Source organism: Ascaphus truei, chromosome 3 (genome assembly GCF_040206685.1).
Source record: "Ascaphus truei isolate aAscTru1 chromosome 3, aAscTru1.hap1, whole genome shotgun sequence".
NCBI classification, from domain to species: Eukaryota; Metazoa; Chordata; class Amphibia; order Anura; family Ascaphidae; genus Ascaphus; species Ascaphus truei.
Window position 1 is genome coordinate 176,665,851 of NC_134485.1, and position 21,603 is coordinate 176,687,453.

The window sequence follows — 21,603 nt, forward strand, 5'->3', positions numbered from 1 at the left end:
CCTTATACACCATTTTAATAAAAAATATCACAAAATTCTTCTAAGTCCCTGGGGAAGAGTGAAAGACGCGCACGTTCAATTTCAGAGCTCCTAGACCTTCCTATAAGAAGTTAGCCAAAAAGTAGCTTCGAAAAACGCTTAGGTTAAGTTTCAGAGTTGCTTCTAATGTACCAAAGCTGGACTTAGACATAATTTCACTCTCACAACATTATGGCTGGTTGGAGACAGTCCGAACCACAAGTACCGGGTCCATGGTTCTGGGCGTATACTGGGGGGACGGGGACGACTCCCATTAACCCCTGACTATACCGGGGATACGCTTATCACAATGCCTTTCTGGTCTGTGCTGAAGCAGGGCATTCTGGCAGCCAATTGGCTTGACCTTTATTAGTGAGCCTGGTTACTCCCTCTCGGAACTACAGACTTAGAAATCGCCTGCTCATATACAGTGCATAAATTATATTTATATATATACCCTTATACTGTACACCATTTTAATAAAAAATAACACAAAATTCTTCTAAGTCCCTCGGGAAGAGTGAAAGACGCGCACGTTCATTTTCAGAGCTCCTAGACCTTCCTATAAGAAGTTAGCCAAAAAGTAGCTTCGAAAAACGCTTAGGTTAAGTTTCAGAGTTGCTTCTAATGTACCAAAGCTGGACTTAGACATAATTTCACTCTCACAACATTATGGCTGGTTGGAGACAGTCCGAACCACAAGTACCGGGTCCATGGTTCTGGGCGTATACTGGGGGGACGGGGACGACTCCCATTAACCCCTGACTATACCGGGGATACGCTTATCACAATGCCTTTCTGGTCTGTGCTGAAGCAGGGCATTCTGGCAGCCAAGTGGCTTGACCTTTATTAGTGAGCCTGGTTACTCCCTCTCGGAACTACAGACTTAGAAATCGCCAGCTCATATACAGTGCATAAATTATATTTATATATATACCCTTATACAGTACACCATTTTAATAAAAAATATCACAAAATTCTTCTAAGTCCCTGAGGAAGAGTGAAAGACGCGCACGTTCATTTTCAGAGCTCCTAGACCTTCCTATAAGAAGTTAGCCAAAAAGTAGCTTCGAAAAACGCTTAGGTTAAGTTTCAGAGTTGCTTCTAATGTACCAAAGCTGGACTTAGACATAATTTCACTCTCACAACATTATGGCTGGTTGGAGACAGTCCGAACAACAAGTACCGGGTCCATGGTTCTGGGCATATACTGGGGGGACGGGGACGACTCCCATTAACCCCTGACTATACCGGGGATACGCTTATCACAATGCCTTTCTGGTCTGTGCTGAAGCAGGGCATTCTGGCAGCCAAGTGGCTTGACCTTTATTAGTGAGCCTGGTTACCCCCTCTCGGAACCACAGACTTAGAAATCGCCAGCTCATATACAGTGCATAAAATATATTTATATATATACCCTTATAGCACATTTTAATAAAAAAATATCACAAAATTCTTCTAAGTCCCTCGGGAAGAGTTAAAGACGCGCACGTTCAATTTCAGAGCTCCTAGACCTTCCTATAAGAAGTTAGCCAAAAAGTAGCTTCGAAAAACGCTTAGGTTAAGTTTCAGTGTTGCTTCTAATGTACCAAAGCTGGACTTAGACATAATTTCACTCTCACAACATAATGGCTGGTTGGAGACAGTCCGAACCACAAGTACCGGGTCCATGGTTCTGGGCGTATACTGGGGGGACGGGGACGACTCCCATTAACCCCTGACTATACCGGGGATACGCTTATCACAATGCCTTTCTGGTCTGTGCTGAAGCAGGGCATTCTGGCAGCCAAGTGGCTTGACCTTTATTAGTGAGCCTGGTTACTCCCTCTCGGAACTACAGACTTAGAAATCGCCAGCTCATATACAGTGCATAAATTATATTTATATATATACCCTTATACACCATTTTAATAAAAAATATCACAAAATTCTTCTAAGTCCCTGGGGAAGAGTGAAAGACGCGCACGTTCATTTTCAGAGCTCCTAGACCTTCCTATAAGAAGTTAGCCAAAAAGTAGCTTCGAAAAACGCTTAGGTTAAGTTTCAGAGTTGCTTCTAATGTACCAAAGCTGGACTTAGACATAATTTCACTCTCACAACATTATGGCTGGTTGGAGACAGTCCGAACCACAAGTACCGGGTCCATGGTTCTGGGCGTATACTGGGGGGACGGGGACGACTCCCATTAACCCCTGACTATACCGGGGATACGCTTATCACAATGCCTTTCTGGTCTGTGCTGAAGCAGGGCATTCTGGCAGCCAATTGGCTTGACCTTTATTAGTGAGCCTGGTTACTCCCTCTCGGAACTACAGACTTAGAAATCGCCTGCTCATATACAGTGCATAAATTATATTTATATATATACCCTTATACTGTACACCATTTTAATAAAAAATAACACAAAATTCTTCTAAGTCCCTCGGGAAGAGTGAAAGACGCGCACGTTCATTTTCAGAGCTCCTAGACCTTCCTATAAGAAGTTAGCCAAAAAGTAGCTTCGAAAAACGCTTAGGTTAAGTTTCAGAGTTGCTTCTAATGTACCAAAGCTGGACTTAGACATAATTTCACTCTCACAACATTATGGCTGGTTGGAGACAGTCCGAACCACAAGTACCGGGTCCATGGTTCTGGGCGTATACTGGGGGGACGGGGACGACTCCCATTAACCCCTGACTATACCGGGGATACGCTTATCACAATGCCTTTCTGGTCTGTGCTGAAGCAGGGCATTCTGGCAGCCAAGTGGCTTGACCTTTATTAGTGAGCCTGGTTACTCCCTCTCGGAACTACAGACTTAGAAATCGCCAGCTCATATACAGTGCATAAATTATATTTATATATATACCCTTATACAGTACACCATTTTAATAAAAAATATCACAAAATTCTTCTAAGTCCCTGAGGAAGAGTGAAAGACGCGCACGTTCATTTTCAGAGCTCCTAGACCTTCCTATAAGAAGTTAGCCAAAAAGTAGCTTCGAAAAACGCTTAGGTTAAGTTTCAGAGTTGCTTCTAATGTACCAAAGCTGGACTTAGACATAATTTCACTCTCACAACATTATGGCTGGTTGGAGACAGTCCGAACCACAAGTACCGGGTCCATGGTTCTGGGCATATACTGGGGGGACGGGGACGACTCCCATTAACCCCTGACTATACCGGGGATACGCTTATCACAATGCCTTTCTGGTCTGTGCTGAAGCAGGGCATTCTGGCAGCCAAGTGGCTTGACCTTTATTAGTGAGCCTGGTTACCCCCTCTCGGAACCACAGACTTAGAAATCGCCAGCTCATATACAGTGCATAAAATATATTTATATATATACCCTTATAGCACATTTTAATAAAAAAATATCACAAAATTCTTCTAAGTCCCTCGGGAAGAGTTAAAGACGCGCACGTTCAATTTCAGAGCTCCTAGACCTTCCTATAAGAAGTTAGCCAAAAAGTAGCTTCGAAAAACGCTTAGGTTAAGTTTCAGTGTTGCTTCTAATGTACCAAAGCTGGACTTAGACATAATTTCACTCTCACAACATAATGGCTGGTTGGAGACAGTCCGAACCACAAGTACCGGGTCCATGGTTCTGGGCGTATACTGGGGGGACGGGGACGACTCCCATTAACCCCTGACTATACCGGGGATACGCTTATCACAATGCCTTTCTGGTCTGTGCTGAAGCAGGGCATTCTGGCAGCCAAGTGGCTTGACCTTTATTAGTGAGCCTGGTTACTCCCTCTCGGAACTACAGACTTAGAAATCGCCAGCTCATATACAGTGCATAAATTATATTTATATATATACCCTTATACACCATTTTAATAAAAAATATCACAAAATTCTTCTAAGTCCCTGGGGAAGAGTGAAAGACGCGCACGTTCATTTTCAGAGCTCCTAGACCTTCCTATAAGAAGTTAGCCAAAAAGTAGCTTCGAAAAACGCTTAGGTTAAGTTTCAGAGTTGCTTCTAATGTACCAAAGCTGGACTTAGACATAATTTCACTCTCACAACATTATGGCTGGTTGGAGACAGTCCGAACCACAAGTACCGGGTCCATGGTTCTGGGCGTATACTGGGGGGACGGGGACGACTCCCATTAACCCCTGACTATACCGGGGATACGCTTATCACAATGCCTTTCTGGTCTGTGCTGAAGCAGGGCATTCTGGCAGCCAATTGGCTTGACCTTTATTAGTGAGCCTGGTTACTCCCTCTCGGAACTACAGACTTAGAAATCGCCAGCTCATATACAGTGCATAAATTATATTTATATATATACCCTTATACACCATTTTAATAAAAAATATCACAAAATTCTTCTAAGTCCCTCGGGAAGAGTGAAAGACGCGCACGTTCATTTTCAGAGCTCCTAGACCTTCCTATAAGAAGTTAGCCAAAAAGTAGCTTCGAAAAACGCTTAGGTTAAGTTTCAGAGTTGCTTCTAATGTACCAAAGCTGGACTTAGACATAATTTCACTCTCACAACATTATGGCTGGTTGGAGACAGTCCGAACCACAAGTACCGGGTCCATGGTTCTGGGCGTATACTGGGGGGACGGGGACGACTCCCATTAACCCCTGACTATACCGGGGATACGCTTATCACAATGCCTTTCTGGTCTGTGCTGAAGCAGGGCATTCTGGCAGCCAAGTGGCTTGACCTTTATTAGTGAGCCTGGTTACCCCCTCTCGGAACCACAGACTTAGAAATCGCCAGCTCATATACAGTGCATAAAATATATTTATATATATACCCTTATAGCACATTTTAATAAAAAAATATCACAAAATTCTTCTAAGTCCCTCGGGAAGAGTTAAAGACGCGCACGTTCAATTTCAGAGCTCCTAGACCTTCCTATAAGAAGTTAGCCAAAAAGTAGCTTCGAAAAACGCTTAGGTTAAGTTTCAGTGTTGCTTCTAATGTACCAAAGCTGGACTTAGACATAATTTCACTCTCACAACATAATGGCTGGTTGGAGACAGTCCGAACCACAAGTACCGGGTCCATGGTTCTGGGCGTATACTGGGGGGACGGGGACGACTCCCATTAACCCCTGACTATACCGGGGATACGCTTATCACAATGCCTTTCTGGTCTGTGCTGAAGCAGGGCATTCTGGCAGCCAAGTGGCTTGACCTTTATTAGTGAGCCTGGTTACTCCCTCTCGGAACTACAGACTTAGAAATCGCCAGCTCATATACAGTGCATAAATTATATTTATATATATACCCTTATACACCATTTTAATAAAAAATATCACAAAATTCTTCTAAGTCCCTGGGGAAGAGTGAAAGACGCGCACGTTCATTTTCAGAGCTCCTAGACCTTCCTATAAGAAGTTAGCCAAAAAGTAGCTTCGAAAAACGCTTAGGTTAAGTTTCAGAGTTGCTTCTAATGTACCAAAGCTGGACTTAGACATAATTTCACTCTCACAACATTATGGCTGGTTGGAGACAGTCCGAACCACAAGTACCGGGTCCATGGTTCTGGGCGTATACTGGGGGGACGGGGACGACTCCCATTAACCCCTGACTATACCGGGGATACGCTTATCACAATGCCTTTCTGGTCTGTGCTGAAGCAGGGCATTCTGGCAGCCAATTGGCTTGACCTTTATTAGTGAGCCTGGTTACTCCCTCTCGGAACTACAGACTTAGAAATCGCCAGCTCATATACAGTGCATAAATTATATTTATATATATACCCTTATACACCATTTTAATAAAAAATATCACAAAATTCTTCTAAGTCCCTCGGGAAGAGTGAAAGACGCGCACGTTCATTTTCAGAGCTCCTAGACCTTCCTATAAGAAGTTAGCCAAAAAGTAGCTTCGAAAAACGCTTAGGTTAAGTTTCAGAGTTGCTTCTAATGTACCAAAGCTGGACTTAGACATAATTTCACTCTCACAACATTATGGCTGGTTGGAGACAGTCCGAACCACAAGTACCGGGTCCATGGTTCTGGGCGTATACTGGGGGGACGGGGACGACTCCCATTAACCCCTGACTATACCGGGGATACGCTTATCACAATGCCTTTCTGGTCTGTGCTGAAGCAGGGCATTCTGGCAGCCAAGTGGCTTGACCTTTATTAGTGAGCCTGGTTACCCCCTCTCGGAACCACAGACTTAGAAATCGCCAGCTCATATACAGTGCATAAAATATATTTATATATATACCCTTATAGCACATTTTAATAAAAAAATATCACAAAATTCTTCTAAGTCCCTCGGGAAGAGTTAAAGACGCGCACGTTCAATTTCAGAGCTCCTAGACCTTCCTATAAGAAGTTAGCCAAAAAGTAGCTTCGAAAAACGCTTAGGTTAAGTTTCAGTGTTGCTTCTAATGTACCAAAGCTGGACTTAGACATAATTTCACTCTCACAACATTATGGCTGGTTGGAGACAGTCCGAACCACAAGTACCGGGTCCATGGTTCTGGGCGTATACTGGGGGGACGGGGACGACTCCCATTAACCCCTGACTATACCGGGGATACGCTTATCACAATGCCTTTCTGGTCTGTGCTGAAGCAGGGCATTCTGGCAGCCAAGTGGCTTGACCTTTATTAGTGAGCCTGGTTACTCCCTCTCGGAACTACAGACTTAGAAATCGCCAGCTCATATACAGTGCATAAATTATATTTATATATATACCCTTATACACCATTTTAATAAAAAATATCACAAAATTCTTCTAAGTCCCTGGGGAAGAGTGAAAGACGCGCACGTTCAATTTCAGAGCTCCTAGACCTTCCTATAAGAAGTTAGCCAAAAAGTAGCTTCGAAAAACGCTTAGGTTAAGTTTCAGAGTTGCTTCTAATGTACCAAAGCTGGACTTAGACATAATTTCACTCTCACAACATTATGGCTGGTTGGAGACAGTCCGAACCACAAGTACCGGGTCCATGGTTCTGGGCGTATACTGGGGGGACGGGGACGACTCCCATTAACCCCTGACTATACCGGGGATACGCTTATCACAATGCCTTTCTGGTCTGTGCTGAAGCAGGGCATTCTGGCAGCCAATTGGCTTGACCTTTATTAGTGAGCCTGGTTACTCCCTCTCGGAACTACAGACTTAGAAATCGCCAGCTCATATACAGTGCATAAATTATATTTATATATATACCCTTATACACCATTTTAATAAAAAATATCACAAAATTCTTCTAAGTCCCTCGGGAAGAGTGAAAGACGCGCACGTTCATTTTCAGAGCTCCTAGACCTTCCTATAAGAAGTTAGCCAAAAAGTAGCTTCGAAAAACGCTTAGGTTAAGTTTCAGAGTTGCTTCTAATGTACCAAAGCTGGACTTAGACATAATTTCACTCTCACAACATTATGGCTGGTTGGAGACAGTCCGAACCACAAGTACCGGGTCCATGGTTCTGGGCGTATACTGGGGGGACGGGGACGACTCCCATTAACCCCTGACTATACCGGGGATACGCTTATCACAATGCCTTTCTGGTCTGTGCTGAAGCAGGGCATTCTGGCAGCCAAGTGGCTTGACCTTTATTAGTGAGCCTGGTTACCCCCTCTCGGAACCACAGACTTAGAAATCGCCAGCTCATATACAGTGCATAAAATATATTTATATATATACCCTTATAGCACATTTTAATAAAAAAATATCACAAAATTCTTCTAAGTCCCTCGGGAAGAGTTAAAGACGCGCACGTTCAATTTCAGAGCTCCTAGACCTTCCTATAAGAAGTTAGCCAAAAAGTAGCTTCGAAAAACGCTTAGGTTAAGTTTCAGTGTTGCTTCTAATGTACCAAAGCTGGACTTAGACATAACTTCACTCTCACAACATTATGGCTGGTTGGAGACAGTCCGAACCACAAGTACCGGGTCCATGGTTCTGGGCGTATACTGGGGGGACGGGGACGACTACCATTAACCCCTGACTATACCGGGGATACGCTTATCACAATGCCTTTCTGGTCTGTGCTGAAGCAGGGCATTCTGGCAGCCAAGTGGCTTGACCTTTATTAGTGAGCCTGGTTACTCCCTCTCGGAACTACAGACTTAGAAATCGCCAGCTCATATACAGTGCATAAATTATATTTATATATATACCCTTATACACCATTTTAATAAAAAATATCACAAAATTCTTCTAAGTCCCTGGGGAAGAGTGAAAGACGCGCACGTTCAATTTCAGAGCTCCTAGACCTTCCTATAAGAAGTTAGCCAAAAAGTAGCTTCGAAAAACGCTTAGGTTAAGTTTCAGAGTTGCTTCTAATGTACCAAAGCTGGACTTAGACATAATTTCACTCTCACAACATTATGGCTGGTTGGAGACAGTCCGAACCACAAGTACCGGGTCCATGGTTCTGGGCGTATACTGGGGGGACGGGGACGACTCCCATTAACCCCTGACTATACCGGGGATACGCTTATCACAATGCCTTTCTGGTCTGTGCTGAAGCAGGGCATTCTGGCAGCCAAGTGGCTTGACCTTTATTAGTGAGCCTGGTTACCCCCTCTCGGAACCACAGACTTAGAAATCGCCAGCTCATATACAGTGCATAAAATATATTTATATATATACCCTTATAGCACATTTTAATAAAAAAATATCACAAAATTCTTCTAAGTCCCTCGGGAAGAGTTAAAGACGCGCACGTTCAATTTCAGAGCTCCTAGACCTTCCTATAAGAAGTTAGCCAAAAAGTAGCTTCGAAAAACGCTTAGGTTAAGTTTCAGTGTTGCTTCTAATGTACCAAAGCTGGACTTAGACATAATTTCACTCTCACAACATTATGGCTGGTTGGAGACAGTCCGAACCACAAGTACCGGGTCCATGGTTCTGGGCGTATACTGGGGGGACGGGGACGACTCCCATTAACCCCTGACTATACCGGGGATACGCTTATCACAATGCCTTTCTGGTCTGTGCTGAAGCAGGGCATTCTGGCAGCCAAGTGGCTTGACCTTTATTAGTGAGCCTGGTTACCCCCTCTCGGAACCACAGACTTAGAAATCGCCAGCTCATATACAGTGCATAAAATATATTTATATATATACCCTTATAGCACATTTTAATAAAAAAATATCACAAAATTCTTCTAAGTCCCTCGGGAAGAGTTAAAGACGCGCACGTTCAATTTCAGAGCTCCTAGACCTTCCTATAAGAAGTTAGCCAAAAAGTAGCTTCGAAAAACGCTTAGGTTAAGTTTCAGTGTTGCTTCTAATGTACCAAAGCTGGACTTAGACATAATTTCACTCTCACAACATTATGGCTGGTTGGAGACAGTCCGAACCACAAGTACCGGGTCCATGGTTCTGGGCGTATACTGGGGGGACGGGGACGACTCCCATTAACCCCTGACTATACCGGGGATACGCTTATCACAATGCCTTTCTGGTCTGTGCTGAAGCAGGGCATTCTGGCAGCCAAGTGGCTTGACCTTTATTAGTGAGCCTGGTTACTCCCTCTCGGAACTACAGACTTAGAAATCGCCAGCTCATATACAGTGCATAAATTATATTTATATATATACCCTTATACACCATTTTAATAAAAAATATCACAAAATTCTTCTAAGTCCCTGGGGAAGAGTGAAAGACGCGCACGTTCAATTTCAGAGCTCCTAGACCTTCCTATAAGAAGTTAGCCAAAAAGTAGCTTCGAAAAACGCTTAGGTTAAGTTTCAGAGTTGCTTCTAATGTACCAAAGCTGGACTTAGACATAATTTCACTCTCACAACATTATGGCTGGTTGGAGACAGTCCGAACCACAAGTACCGGGTCCATGGTTCTGGGCGTATACTGGGGGGACGGGGACGACTCCCATTAACCCCTGACTATACCGGGGATACGCTTATCACAATGCCTTTCTGGTCTGTGCTGAAGCAGGGCATTCTGGCAGCCAAGTGGCTTGACCTTTATTAGTGAGCCTGGTTACCCCCTCTCGGAACCACAGACTTAGAAATCGCCAGCTCATATACAGTGCATAAAATATATTTATATATATACCCTTATAGCACATTTTAATAAAAAAATATCACAAAATTCTTCTAAGTCCCTCGGGAAGAGTTAAAGACGCGCACGTTCAATTTCAGAGCTCCTAGACCTTCCTATAAGAAGTTAGCCAAAAAGTAGCTTCGAAAAACGCTTAGGTTAAGTTTCAGTGTTGCTTCTAATGTACCAAAGCTGGACTTAGACATAATTTCACTCTCACAACATTATGGCTGGTTGGAGACAGTCCGAACCACAAGTACCGGGTCCATGGTTCTGGGCGTATACTGGGGGGACGGGGACGACTCCCATTAACCCCTGACTATACCGGGGATACGCTTATCACAATGCCTTTCTGGTCTGTGCTGAAGCAGGGCATTCTGGCAGCCAATTGGCTTGACCTTTATTAGTGAGCCTGGTTACTCCCTCTCGGAACTACAGACTTAGAAATCGCCAGCTCATATACAGTGCATAAATTATATTTATATATATACCCTTATACACCATTTTAATAAAAAATATCACAAAATTCTTCTAAGTCCCTCGGGAAGAGTGAAAGACGCGCACGTTCATTTTCAGAGCTCCTAGACCTTCCTATAAGAAGTTAGCCAAAAAGTAGCTTCGAAAAACGCTTAGGTTAAGTTTCAGAGTTGCTTCTAATGTACCAAAGCTGGACTTAGACATAATTTCACTCTCACAACATTATGGCTGGTTGGAGACAGTCCGAACCACAAGTACCGGGTCCATGGTTCTGGGCGTATACTGGGGGGACGGGGACGACTCCCATTAACCCCTGACTATACCGGGGATACGCTTATCACAATGCCTTTCTGGTCTGTGCTGAAGCAGGGCATTCTGGCAGCCAAGTGGCTTGACCTTTATTAGTGAGCCTGGTTACCCCCTCTCGGAACCACAGACTTAGAAATCGCCAGCTCATATACAGTGCATAAAATATATTTATATATATACCCTTATAGCACATTTTAATAAAAAAATATCACAAAATTCTTCTAAGTCCCTCGGGAAGAGTTAAAGACGCGCACGTTCAATTTCAGAGCTCCTAGACCTTCCTATAAGAAGTTAGCCAAAAAGTAGCTTCGAAAAACGCTTAGGTTAAGTTTCAGTGTTGCTTCTAATGTACCAAAGCTGGACTTAGACATAATTTCACTCTCACAACATTATGGCTGGTTGGAGACAGTCCGAACCACAAGTACCGGGTCCATGGTTCTGGGCGTATACTGGGGGGACGGGGACGACTACCATTAACCCCTGACTATACCGGGGATACGCTTATCACAATGCCTTTCTGGTCTGTGCTGAAGCAGGGCATTCTGGCAGCCAAGTGGCTTGACCTTTATTAGTGAGCCTGGTTACTCCCTCTCGGAACTACAGACTTAGAAATCGCCAGCTCATATACAGTGCATAAATTATATTTATATATATACCCTTATACACCATTTTAATAAAAAATATCACAAAATTCTTCTAAGTCCCTGGGGAAGAGTGAAAGACGCGCACGTTCAATTTCAGAGCTCCTAGACCTTCCTATAAGAAGTTAGCCAAAAAGTAGCTTCGAAAAACGCTTAGGTTAAGTTTCAGAGTTGCTTCTAATGTACCAAAGCTGGACTTAGACATAATTTCACTCTCACAACATTATGGCTGGTTGGAGACAGTCCGAACCACAAGTACCGGGTCCATGGTTCTGGGCGTATACTGGGGGGACGGGGACGACTCCCATTAACCCCTGACTATACCGGGGATACGCTTATCACAATGCCTTTCTGGTCTGTGCTGAAGCAGGGCATTCTGGCAGCCAATTGGCTTGACCTTTATTAGTGAGCCTGGTTACTCCCTCTCGGAACTACAGACTTAGAAATCGCCAGCTCATATACAGTGCATAAATTATATTTATATATATACCCTTATACACCATTTTAATAAAAAATATCACAAAATTCTTCTAAGTCCCTCGGGAAGAGTGAAAGACGCGCACGTTCATTTTCAGAGCTCCTAGACCTTCCTATAAGAAGTTAGCCAAAAAGTAGCTTCGAAAAACGCTTAGGTTAAGTTTCAGAGTTGCTTCTAATGTACCAAAGCTGGACTTAGACATAATTTCACTCTCACAACATTATGGCTGGTTGGAGACAGTCCGAACCACAAGTACCGGGTCCATGGTTCTGGGCGTATACTGGGGGGACGGGGACGACTCCCATTAACCCCTGACTATACCGGGGATACGCTTATCACAATGCCTTTCTGGTCTGTGCTGAAGCAGGGCATTCTGGCAGCCAAGTGGCTTGACCTTTATTAGTGAGCCTGGTTACCCCCTCTCGGAACCACAGACTTAGAAATCGCCAGCTCATATACAGTGCATAAAATATATTTATATATATACCCTTATAGCACATTTTAATAAAAAAATATCACAAAATTCTTCTAAGTCCCTCGGGAAGAGTTAAAGACGCGCACGTTCAATTTCAGAGCTCCTAGACCTTCCTATAAGAAGTTAGCCAAAAAGTAGCTTCGAAAAACGCTTAGGTTAAGTTTCAGTGTTGCTTCTAATGTACCAAAGCTGGACTTAGACATAATTTCACTCTCACAACATTATGGCTGGTTGGAGACAGTCCGAACCACAAGTACCGGGTCCATGGTTCTGGGCGTATACTGGGGGGACGGGGACGACTACCATTAACCCCTGACTATACCGGGGATACGCTTATCACAATGCCTTTCTGGTCTGTGCTGAAGCAGGGCATTCTGGCAGCCAAGTGGCTTGACCTTTATTAGTGAGCCTGGTTACTCCCTCTCGGAACTACAGACTTAGAAATCGCCAGCTCATATACAGTGCATAAATTATATTTATATATATACCCTTATACACCATTTTAATAAAAAATATCACAAAATTCTTCTAAGTCCCTGGGGAAGAGTGAAAGACGCGCACGTTCAATTTCAGAGCTCCTAGACCTTCCTATAAGAAGTTAGCCAAAAAGTAGCTTCGAAAAACGCTTAGGTTAAGTTTCAGAGTTGCTTCTAATGTACCAAAGCTGGACTTAGACATAATTTCACTCTCACAACATTATGGCTGGTTGGAGACAGTCCGAACCACAAGTACCGGGTCCATGGTTCTGGGCGTATACTGGGGGGACGGGGACGACTCCCATTAACCCCTGACTATACCGGGGATACGCTTATCACAATGCCTTTCTGGTCTGTGCTGAAGCAGGGCATTCTGGCAGCCAAGTGGCTTGACCTTTATTAGTGAGCCTGGTTACCCCCTCTCGGAACCACAGACTTAGAAATCGCCAGCTCATATACAGTGCATAAAATATATTTATATATATACCCTTATAGCACATTTTAATAAAAAAATATCACAAAATTCTTCTAAGTCCCTCGGGAAGAGTTAAAGACGCGCACGTTCAATTTCAGAGCTCCTAGACCTTCCTATAAGAAGTTAGCCAAAAAGTAGCTTCGAAAAACGCTTAGGTTAAGTTTCAGTGTTGCTTCTAATGTACCAAAGCTGGACTTAGACATAATTTCACTCTCACAACATTATGGCTGGTTGGAGACAGTCCGAACCACAAGTACCGGGTCCATGGTTCTGGGCGTATACTGGGGGGACGGGGACGACTCCCATTAACCCCTGACTATACCGGGGATACGCTTATCACAATGCCTTTCTGGTCTGTGCTGAAGCAGGGCATTCTGGCAGCCAAGTGGCTTGACCTTTATTAGTGAGCCTGGTTACCCCCTCTCGGAACCACAGACTTAGAAATCGCCAGCTCATATACAGTGCATAAAATATATTTATATATATACCCTTATAGCACATTTTAATAAAAAAATATCACAAAATTCTTCTAAGTCCCTCGGGAAGAGTTAAAGACGCGCACGTTCAATTTCAGAGCTCCTAGACCTTCCTATAAGAAGTTAGCCAAAAAGTAGCTTCGAAAAACGCTTAGGTTAAGTTTCAGTGTTGCTTCTAATGTACCAAAGCTGGACTTAGACATAATTTCACTCTCACAACATTATGGCTGGTTGGAGACAGTCCGAACCACAAGTACCGGGTCCATGGTTCTGGGCGTATACTGGGGGGACGGGGACGACTCCCATTAACCCCTGACTATACCGGGGATACGCTTATCACAATGCCTTTCTGGTCTGTGCTGAAGCAGGGCATTCTGGCAGCCAAGTGGCTTGACCTTTATTAGTGAGCCTGGTTACTCCCTCTCGGAACTACAGACTTAGAAATCGCCAGCTCATATACAGTGCATAAATTATATTTATATATATACCCTTATACACCATTTTAATAAAAAATATCACAAAATTCTTCTAAGTCCCTGGGGAAGAGTGAAAGACGCGCACGTTCAATTTCAGAGCTCCTAGACCTTCCTATAAGAAGTTAGCCAAAAAGTAGCTTCGAAAAACGCTTAGGTTAAGTTTCAGAGTTGCTTCTAATGTACCAAAGCTGGACTTAGACATAATTTCACTCTCACAACATTATGGCTGGTTGGAGACAGTCCGAACCACAAGTACCGGGTCCATGGTTCTGGGCGTATACTGGGGGGACGGGGACGACTCCCATTAACCCCTGACTATACCGGGGATACGCTTATCACAATGCCTTTCTGGTCTGTGCTGAAGCAGGGCATTCTGGCAGCCAAGTGGCTTGACCTTTATTAGTGAGCCTGGTTACCCCCTCTCGGAACCACAGACTTAGAAATCGCCAGCTCATATACAGTGCATAAAATATATTTATATATATACCCTTATAGCACATTTTAATAAAAAAATATCACAAAATTCTTCTAAGTCCCTCGGGAAGAGTTAAAGACGCGCACGTTCAATTTCAGAGCTCCTAGACCTTCCTATAAGAAGTTAGCCAAAAAGTAGCTTCGAAAAACGCTTAGGTTAAGTTTCAGTGTTGCTTCTAATGTACCAAAGCTGGACTTAGACATAATTTCACTCTCACAACATTATGGCTGGTTGGAGACAGTCCGAACCACAAGTACCGGGTCCATGGTTCTGGGCGTATACTGGGGGGACGGGGACGACTCCCATTAACCCCTGACTATACCGGGGATACGCTTATCACAATGCCTTTCTGGTCTGTGCTGAAGCAGGGCATTCTGGCAGCCAAGTGGCTTGACCTTTATTAGTGAGCCTGGTTACTCCCTCTCGGAACTACAGACTTAGAAATCGCCAGCTCATATACAGTGCATAAATTATATTTATATATATACCCTTATACACCATTTTAATAAAAAATATCACAAAATTCTTCTAAGTCCCTGGAGAAGAGTGAAAGACGCGCACGTTCAATTTCAGAGCTCCTAGACTTTCCTATAAGAAGTTAGCCAAAAAGTAGCTTCGAAAAACGCTTAGGTTAAGTTTCAGAGTTGCTTCTAATGTACCAAAGCTGGACTTAGACATAATTTCACTCTCACAACATTATGGCTGGTTGGAGACAGTCCGAACCACAAGTACCGGGTCCATGGTTCTGGGCGTATACTGGGGGGACGGGGACGACTCCCATTAACCCCTGACTATACCGGGGATACGCTTATCACAATGCCTTTCTGGTCTGTGCTGAAGCAGGGCATTCTGGCAGCCAAGTGGCTTGACCTTTATTAGTGAGCCTGGTTACTCCCTCTCGGAACTACAGACTTAGAAATCGCCAGCTCATATACAGTGCATAAATTATATTTATATATATACCCTTATACACCATTTTAATAAAAAATATCACAAAATTCTTCTAAGTCCCTGGGGAAGAGTGAAAGACGCGCACGTTCATTTTCAGAGCTCCTAGACCTTCCTATAAGAAGTTAGCCAAAAAGTAGCTTCGAAAAACGCTTAGGTTAAGTTTCAGAGTTGCTTCTAATGTACCAAAGCTGGACTTAGACATAATTTCACTCTCACAACATTATGGCTGGTTGGAGACAGTCCGAACCACAAGTACCGGGTCCATGTTTCTGGGCGTATACTGGGGGGACGGGGACGACTCCCATTAACCCCTGACTATACCGGGGATACGCTTATCACAATGCCTTTCTGGTCTGTGCTGAAGCAGGGCATTCTGGCAGCCAAGTGGCTTGACCTTTATTAGTGAGCCTGGTTACCCCCTCTCGGAACCACAGACTTAGAAATCGCCAGCTCATATACAGTGCATAAAATATATTTATATATATACCCTTATACAACATTTTAATAAAAAAATATCACAAAATTCTTCTAAGTCCCTCGGGAAGAGTTAAAGACGCGCACGTTCAATTTCAGAGCTCCTAGACCTTCCTATAAGAAGTTAGCCAAAAAGTAGCTTCGAAAAACGCTTAGGTTAAGTTTCAGAGTTGCTTCTAATGTACCAAAGCTGGACTTAGACATAATTTCACTCTCACAACATTATGGCTGGTTGGAGACAGTCCGAACCACAAGTACCGGGTCCATGGTTCTGGGCGTATACTGGGGGGACGGGGACGACTCCCATTAACCCCTGACTATACCGGGGATACGCTTATCACAATGCCTTTCTGGTCTGTGCTGAAGCAGGGCATTCTGGCAGCCAAGTGGCTTGACCTTTATTAGTGAGCCTGGTTACCCCCTCTCGGAACCACAGACTTAGAAATCGCCAGCTCATATACAGTGCATAAAATATATTTATATATATACCCTTATAGCACATTTTAATAAAAAAATATCACAAAATTCTTCTAAGTCCCTCGGGAAGAGTTAAAGACGCGCACGTTCAATTTCAGAGCTCCTAGACCTTCCTATAAGAAGTTAGCCAAAAAGTAGCTTCGAAAAACGCTTAGGTTAAGTTTCAGTGTTGCTTCTAATGTACCAAAGCTGGACTTAGACATAATTTCACTCTCACAACATTATGGCTGGTTGGAGACAGTCCGAACCACAAGTACCGGGTCCATGGTTCTGGGCGTATACTGGGGGGACGGGGACGACTACCATTAACCCCTGACTATACCGGGGATACGCTTATCACAATGCCTTTCTGGTCTGTGCTGAAGCAGGGCATTCTGGCAGCCAAGTGGCTTGACCTTTATTAGTGAGCCTGGTTACTCCCTCTCGGAACTACAGACTTAGAAATCGCCAGCTCATATACAGTGCATAAATTATATTTATATATATACCCTTATACACCATTTTAATAAAAAATATCACAAAATTCTTCTAAGTCCCTGGGGAAGAGTGAAAGACGCGCACGTTCAATTTCAGAGCTCCTAGACCTTCCTATAAGAAGTTAGCCAAAAAGTAGCTTCGAAAAACGCTTAGGTTAAGTTTCAGAGTTGCTTCTAATGTACCAAAGCTGGACTTAGACATAATTTCACTCTCACAACATTATGGCTGGTTGGAGACAGTCCGAACCACAAGTACCGGGTCCATGGTTCTGGGCGTATACTGGGGGGACGGGGACGACTCCCATTAACCCCTGACTATACCGGGGATACGCTTATCACAATGCCTTTCTGGTCTGTGCTGAAGCAGGGCATTCTGGCAGCCAAGTGGCTTGACCTTTATTAGTGAGCCTGGTTACCCCCTCTCGGAACCACAGACTTAGAAATCGCCAGCTCATATACAGTGCATAAAATATATTTATATATATACCCTTATAGCACATTTTAATAAAAAAATATCACAAAATTCTTCTAAGTCCCTCGGGAAGAGTTAAAGACGCGCACGTTCAATTTCAGAGCTCCTAGACCTTCCTATAAGAAGTTAGCCAAAAAGTAGCTTCGAAAAACGCTTAGGTTAAGTTTCAGTGTTGCTTCTAATGTACCAAAGCTGGACTTAGACATAATTTCACTCTCACAACATTATGGCTGGTTGGAGACAGTCCGAACCACAAGTACCGGGTCCATGGTTCTGGGCGTATACTGGGGGGACGGGGACGACTCCCATTAACCCCTGACTATACCGGGGATACGCTTATCACAATGCCTTTCTGGTCTGTGCTGAAGCAGGGCATTCTGGCAGCCAAGTGGCTTGACCTTTATTAGTGAGCCTGGTTACCCCCTCTCGGAACCACAGACTTAGAAATCGCCAGCTCATATACAGTGCATAAAATATATTTATATATATACCCTTATAGCACATTTTAATAAAAAAATATCACAAAATTCTTCTAAGTCCCTCGGGAAGAGTTAAAGACGCGCACGTTCAATTTCAGAGCTCCTAGACCTTCCTATAAGAAGTTAGCCAAAAAGTAGCTTCGAAAAACGCTTAGGTTAAGTTTCAGTGTTGCTTCTAATGTACCAAAGCTGGACTTAGACATAATTTCACTCTCACAACATTATGGCTGGTTGGAGACAGTCCGAACCACAAGTACCGGGTCCATGGTTCTGGGCGTATACTGGGGGGACGGGGACGACTCCCATTAACCCCTGACTATACCGGGGATACGCTTATCACAATGCCTTTCTGGTCTGTGCTGAAGCAGGGCATTCTGGCAGCCAAGTGGCTTGACCTTTATTAGTGAGCCTGGTTACTCCCTCTCGGAACTACAGACTTAGAAATCGCCAGCTCATATACAGTGCATAAATTATATTTATATATATACCCTTATACACCATTTTAATAAAAAATATCACAAAATTCTTCTAAGTCCCTGGGGAAGAGTGAAAGACGCGCACGTTCAATTTCAGAGCTCCTAGACCTTCCTATAAGAAGTTAGCCAAAAAGTAGCTTCGAAAAACGCTTAGGTTAAGTTTCAGAGTTGCTTCTAATGTACCAAAGCTGGACTTAGACATAATTTCACTCTCACAACATTATGGCTGGTTGGAGACAGTCCGAACCACAAGTACCGGGTCCATGGTTCTGGGCGTATACTGGGGGGACGGGGACGACTCCCATTAACCCCTGACTATACCGGGGATACGCTTATCACAATGCCTTTCTGGTCTGTGCTGAAGCAGGGCATTCTGGCAGCCAAGTGGCTTGACCTTTATTAGTGAGCCTGGTTACCCCCTCTCGGAACCACAGACTTAGAAATCGCCAGCTCATATACAGTGCATAAAATATATTTATATATATACCCTTATAGCACATTTTAATAAAAAAATATCACAAAATTCTTCTAAGTCCCTCGGGAAGAGTTAAAGACGCGCACGTTCAATTTCAGAGCTCCTAGACCTTCCTATAAGAAGTTAGCCAAAAAGTATCTTCGAAAAACGCTTAGGTTAAGTTTCAGTGTTGCTTCTAATGTACCAAAGCTGGACTTAGACATAATTTCACTCTCACAACATTATGGCTGGTTGGAGACAGTCCGAACCACAAGTACCGGGTCCATGGTTCTGGGCGTATACTGGGGGGACGGGGACGACTCCCATTAACCCCTGACTATACCGGGGATACGCTTATCACAATGCCTTTCTGGTCTGTGCTGAAGCAGGGCATTCTGGCAGCCAAGTGGCTTGACCTTTATTAGTGAGCCTGGTTACTCCCTCTCGGAACTACAGACTTAGAAATCGCCAGCTCATATACAGTGCATAAATTATATTTATATATATACCCTTATACACCATTTTAATAAAAAATATCACAAAATTCTTCTAAGTCCCTGGGGAAGAGTGAAAGACGCGCACGTTCAATTTCAGAGCTCCTAGACCTTCCTATAAGAAGTTAGCCAAAAAGTAGCTTCGAAAAACGCTTAGGTTAAGTTTCAGAGTTGCTTCTAATGTACCAAAGCTGGATTTAGACATAATTTCACTCTCACAACATTATGGCTGGTTGGAGACAGTCCGAACCACAAGTACCGGGTCCATGGTTCTGGGCGTATACTGGGGGGACGGGGACGACTCCCATTAACCCCTGACTATACCGGGGATACGCTTATCACAATGCCTTTCTGGTCTGTGCTGAAGCAGGGCATTCTGGCAGCCAAGTGGCTTGACCTTTATTAGTGAGCCTGGTTACCCCCTCTCGGAACCACAGACTTAGAAATCGCCAGCTCATATACAGTGCATAAAATATATTTATATATATACCCTTATAGCACATTTTAATAAAAAAATATCACAAAATTCTTCTAAGTCCCTCGGGAAGAGTTAAAGACGCGCACGTTCAATTTCAGAGCTCCTAGACCTTCCTATAAGAAGTTAGCCAAAAAGTAGCTTCGAAAAACGCTTAGGTTAAGTTTCAGTGTTGCTTCTAATGTACCAAAGCTGGACTTAGACATAATTTCACTCTCACAACATTATGGCTGGTTGGAGACAGTCCGAACCACAAGTACCGGGTCCATGGTTCTGGGCGTATACTGGGGGGACGGGGACGACTCCCATTAACCCCTGACTATACCGGGGATACGCTTATCACAATGCCTTTCTGGTCTGTGCTGAAGCAGGGCATTCTGGCAGCCAAGTGGCTTGACCTTTATTAGTGAGCCTGGTTACCCCCTCTCGGAACCACAGACTTAGAAATCGCCAGCTCATATACAGTGCATAAAATATATTTATATATATACCCTTATAGCACATTTTAATAAAAAAATATCACAAAATTCTTCTAAGTCCCTCGGGAAGAGTTAAAGACGCGCACGTTCAATTTCAGAGCTCCTAGACCTTCCTATAAGAAGTTAGCCAAAAAGTAGCTTCGAAAAACGCTTAGGTTAAGTTTCAGTGTTGCTTCTAATGTACCAAAGCTGGACTTAGACATAATTTCACTCTCACAACATTATGGCTGGTTGGAGACAGTCCGAACCACAAGTACCGGGTCCATGGTTCTGGGCGTATACTGGGGGGACGGGGACGACTCCCATTAACCCCTGACTATACCGGGGATACGCTTATCACAATGCCTTTCTGGTCTGTGCTGAAGCAGGGCATTCTGGCAGCCAAGTGGCTTGACCTTTATTAGTGAGCCTGGTTACTCCCTCTCGGAACTACAGACTTAGAAATCGCCAGCTCATATACAGTGCATAAATTATATTTATATATATACCCTTATACACCATTTTAATAAAAAATATCACAAAATTCTTCTAAGTCCCTGGGGAAGAGTGAAAGACGCGCACGTTCAATTTCAGAGCTCCTAGACCTTCCTATAAGAAGTTAGCCAAAAAGTAGCTTCGAAAAACGCTTAGGTTAAGTTTCAGAGTTGCTTCTAATGTACCAAAGCTGGACTTAGACATAATTTCACTCTCACAACATTATGGCTGGTTGGAGACAGTCCGAACCACAAGTACCGGGTCCATGGTTCTGGGCGTATACTGGGGGGACGGGGACGACTCCCATTAACCCCTGACTATACCGGGGATACGCTTATCACAATGCCTTTCTGGTCTGTGCTGAAGCAGGGCATTCTGGCAGCCAAGTGGCTTGACCTTTATTAGTGAGCCTGGTTACCCCCTCTCGGAACCACAGACTTAGAAATCGCCAGCTCATATACAGTGCATAAAATATATTTATATATATACCCTTATAGCACATTTTAATAAAAAAATATCACAAAATTCTTCTAAGTCCCTCGGGAAGAGTTAAAGACGCGCACGTTCAATTTCAGAGCTCCTAGACCTTCCTATAAGAAGTTAGCCAAAAAGTAGCTTCGAAAAACGCTTAGGTTAAGTTTCAGTGTTGCTTCTAATGTACCAAAGCTGGACTTAGA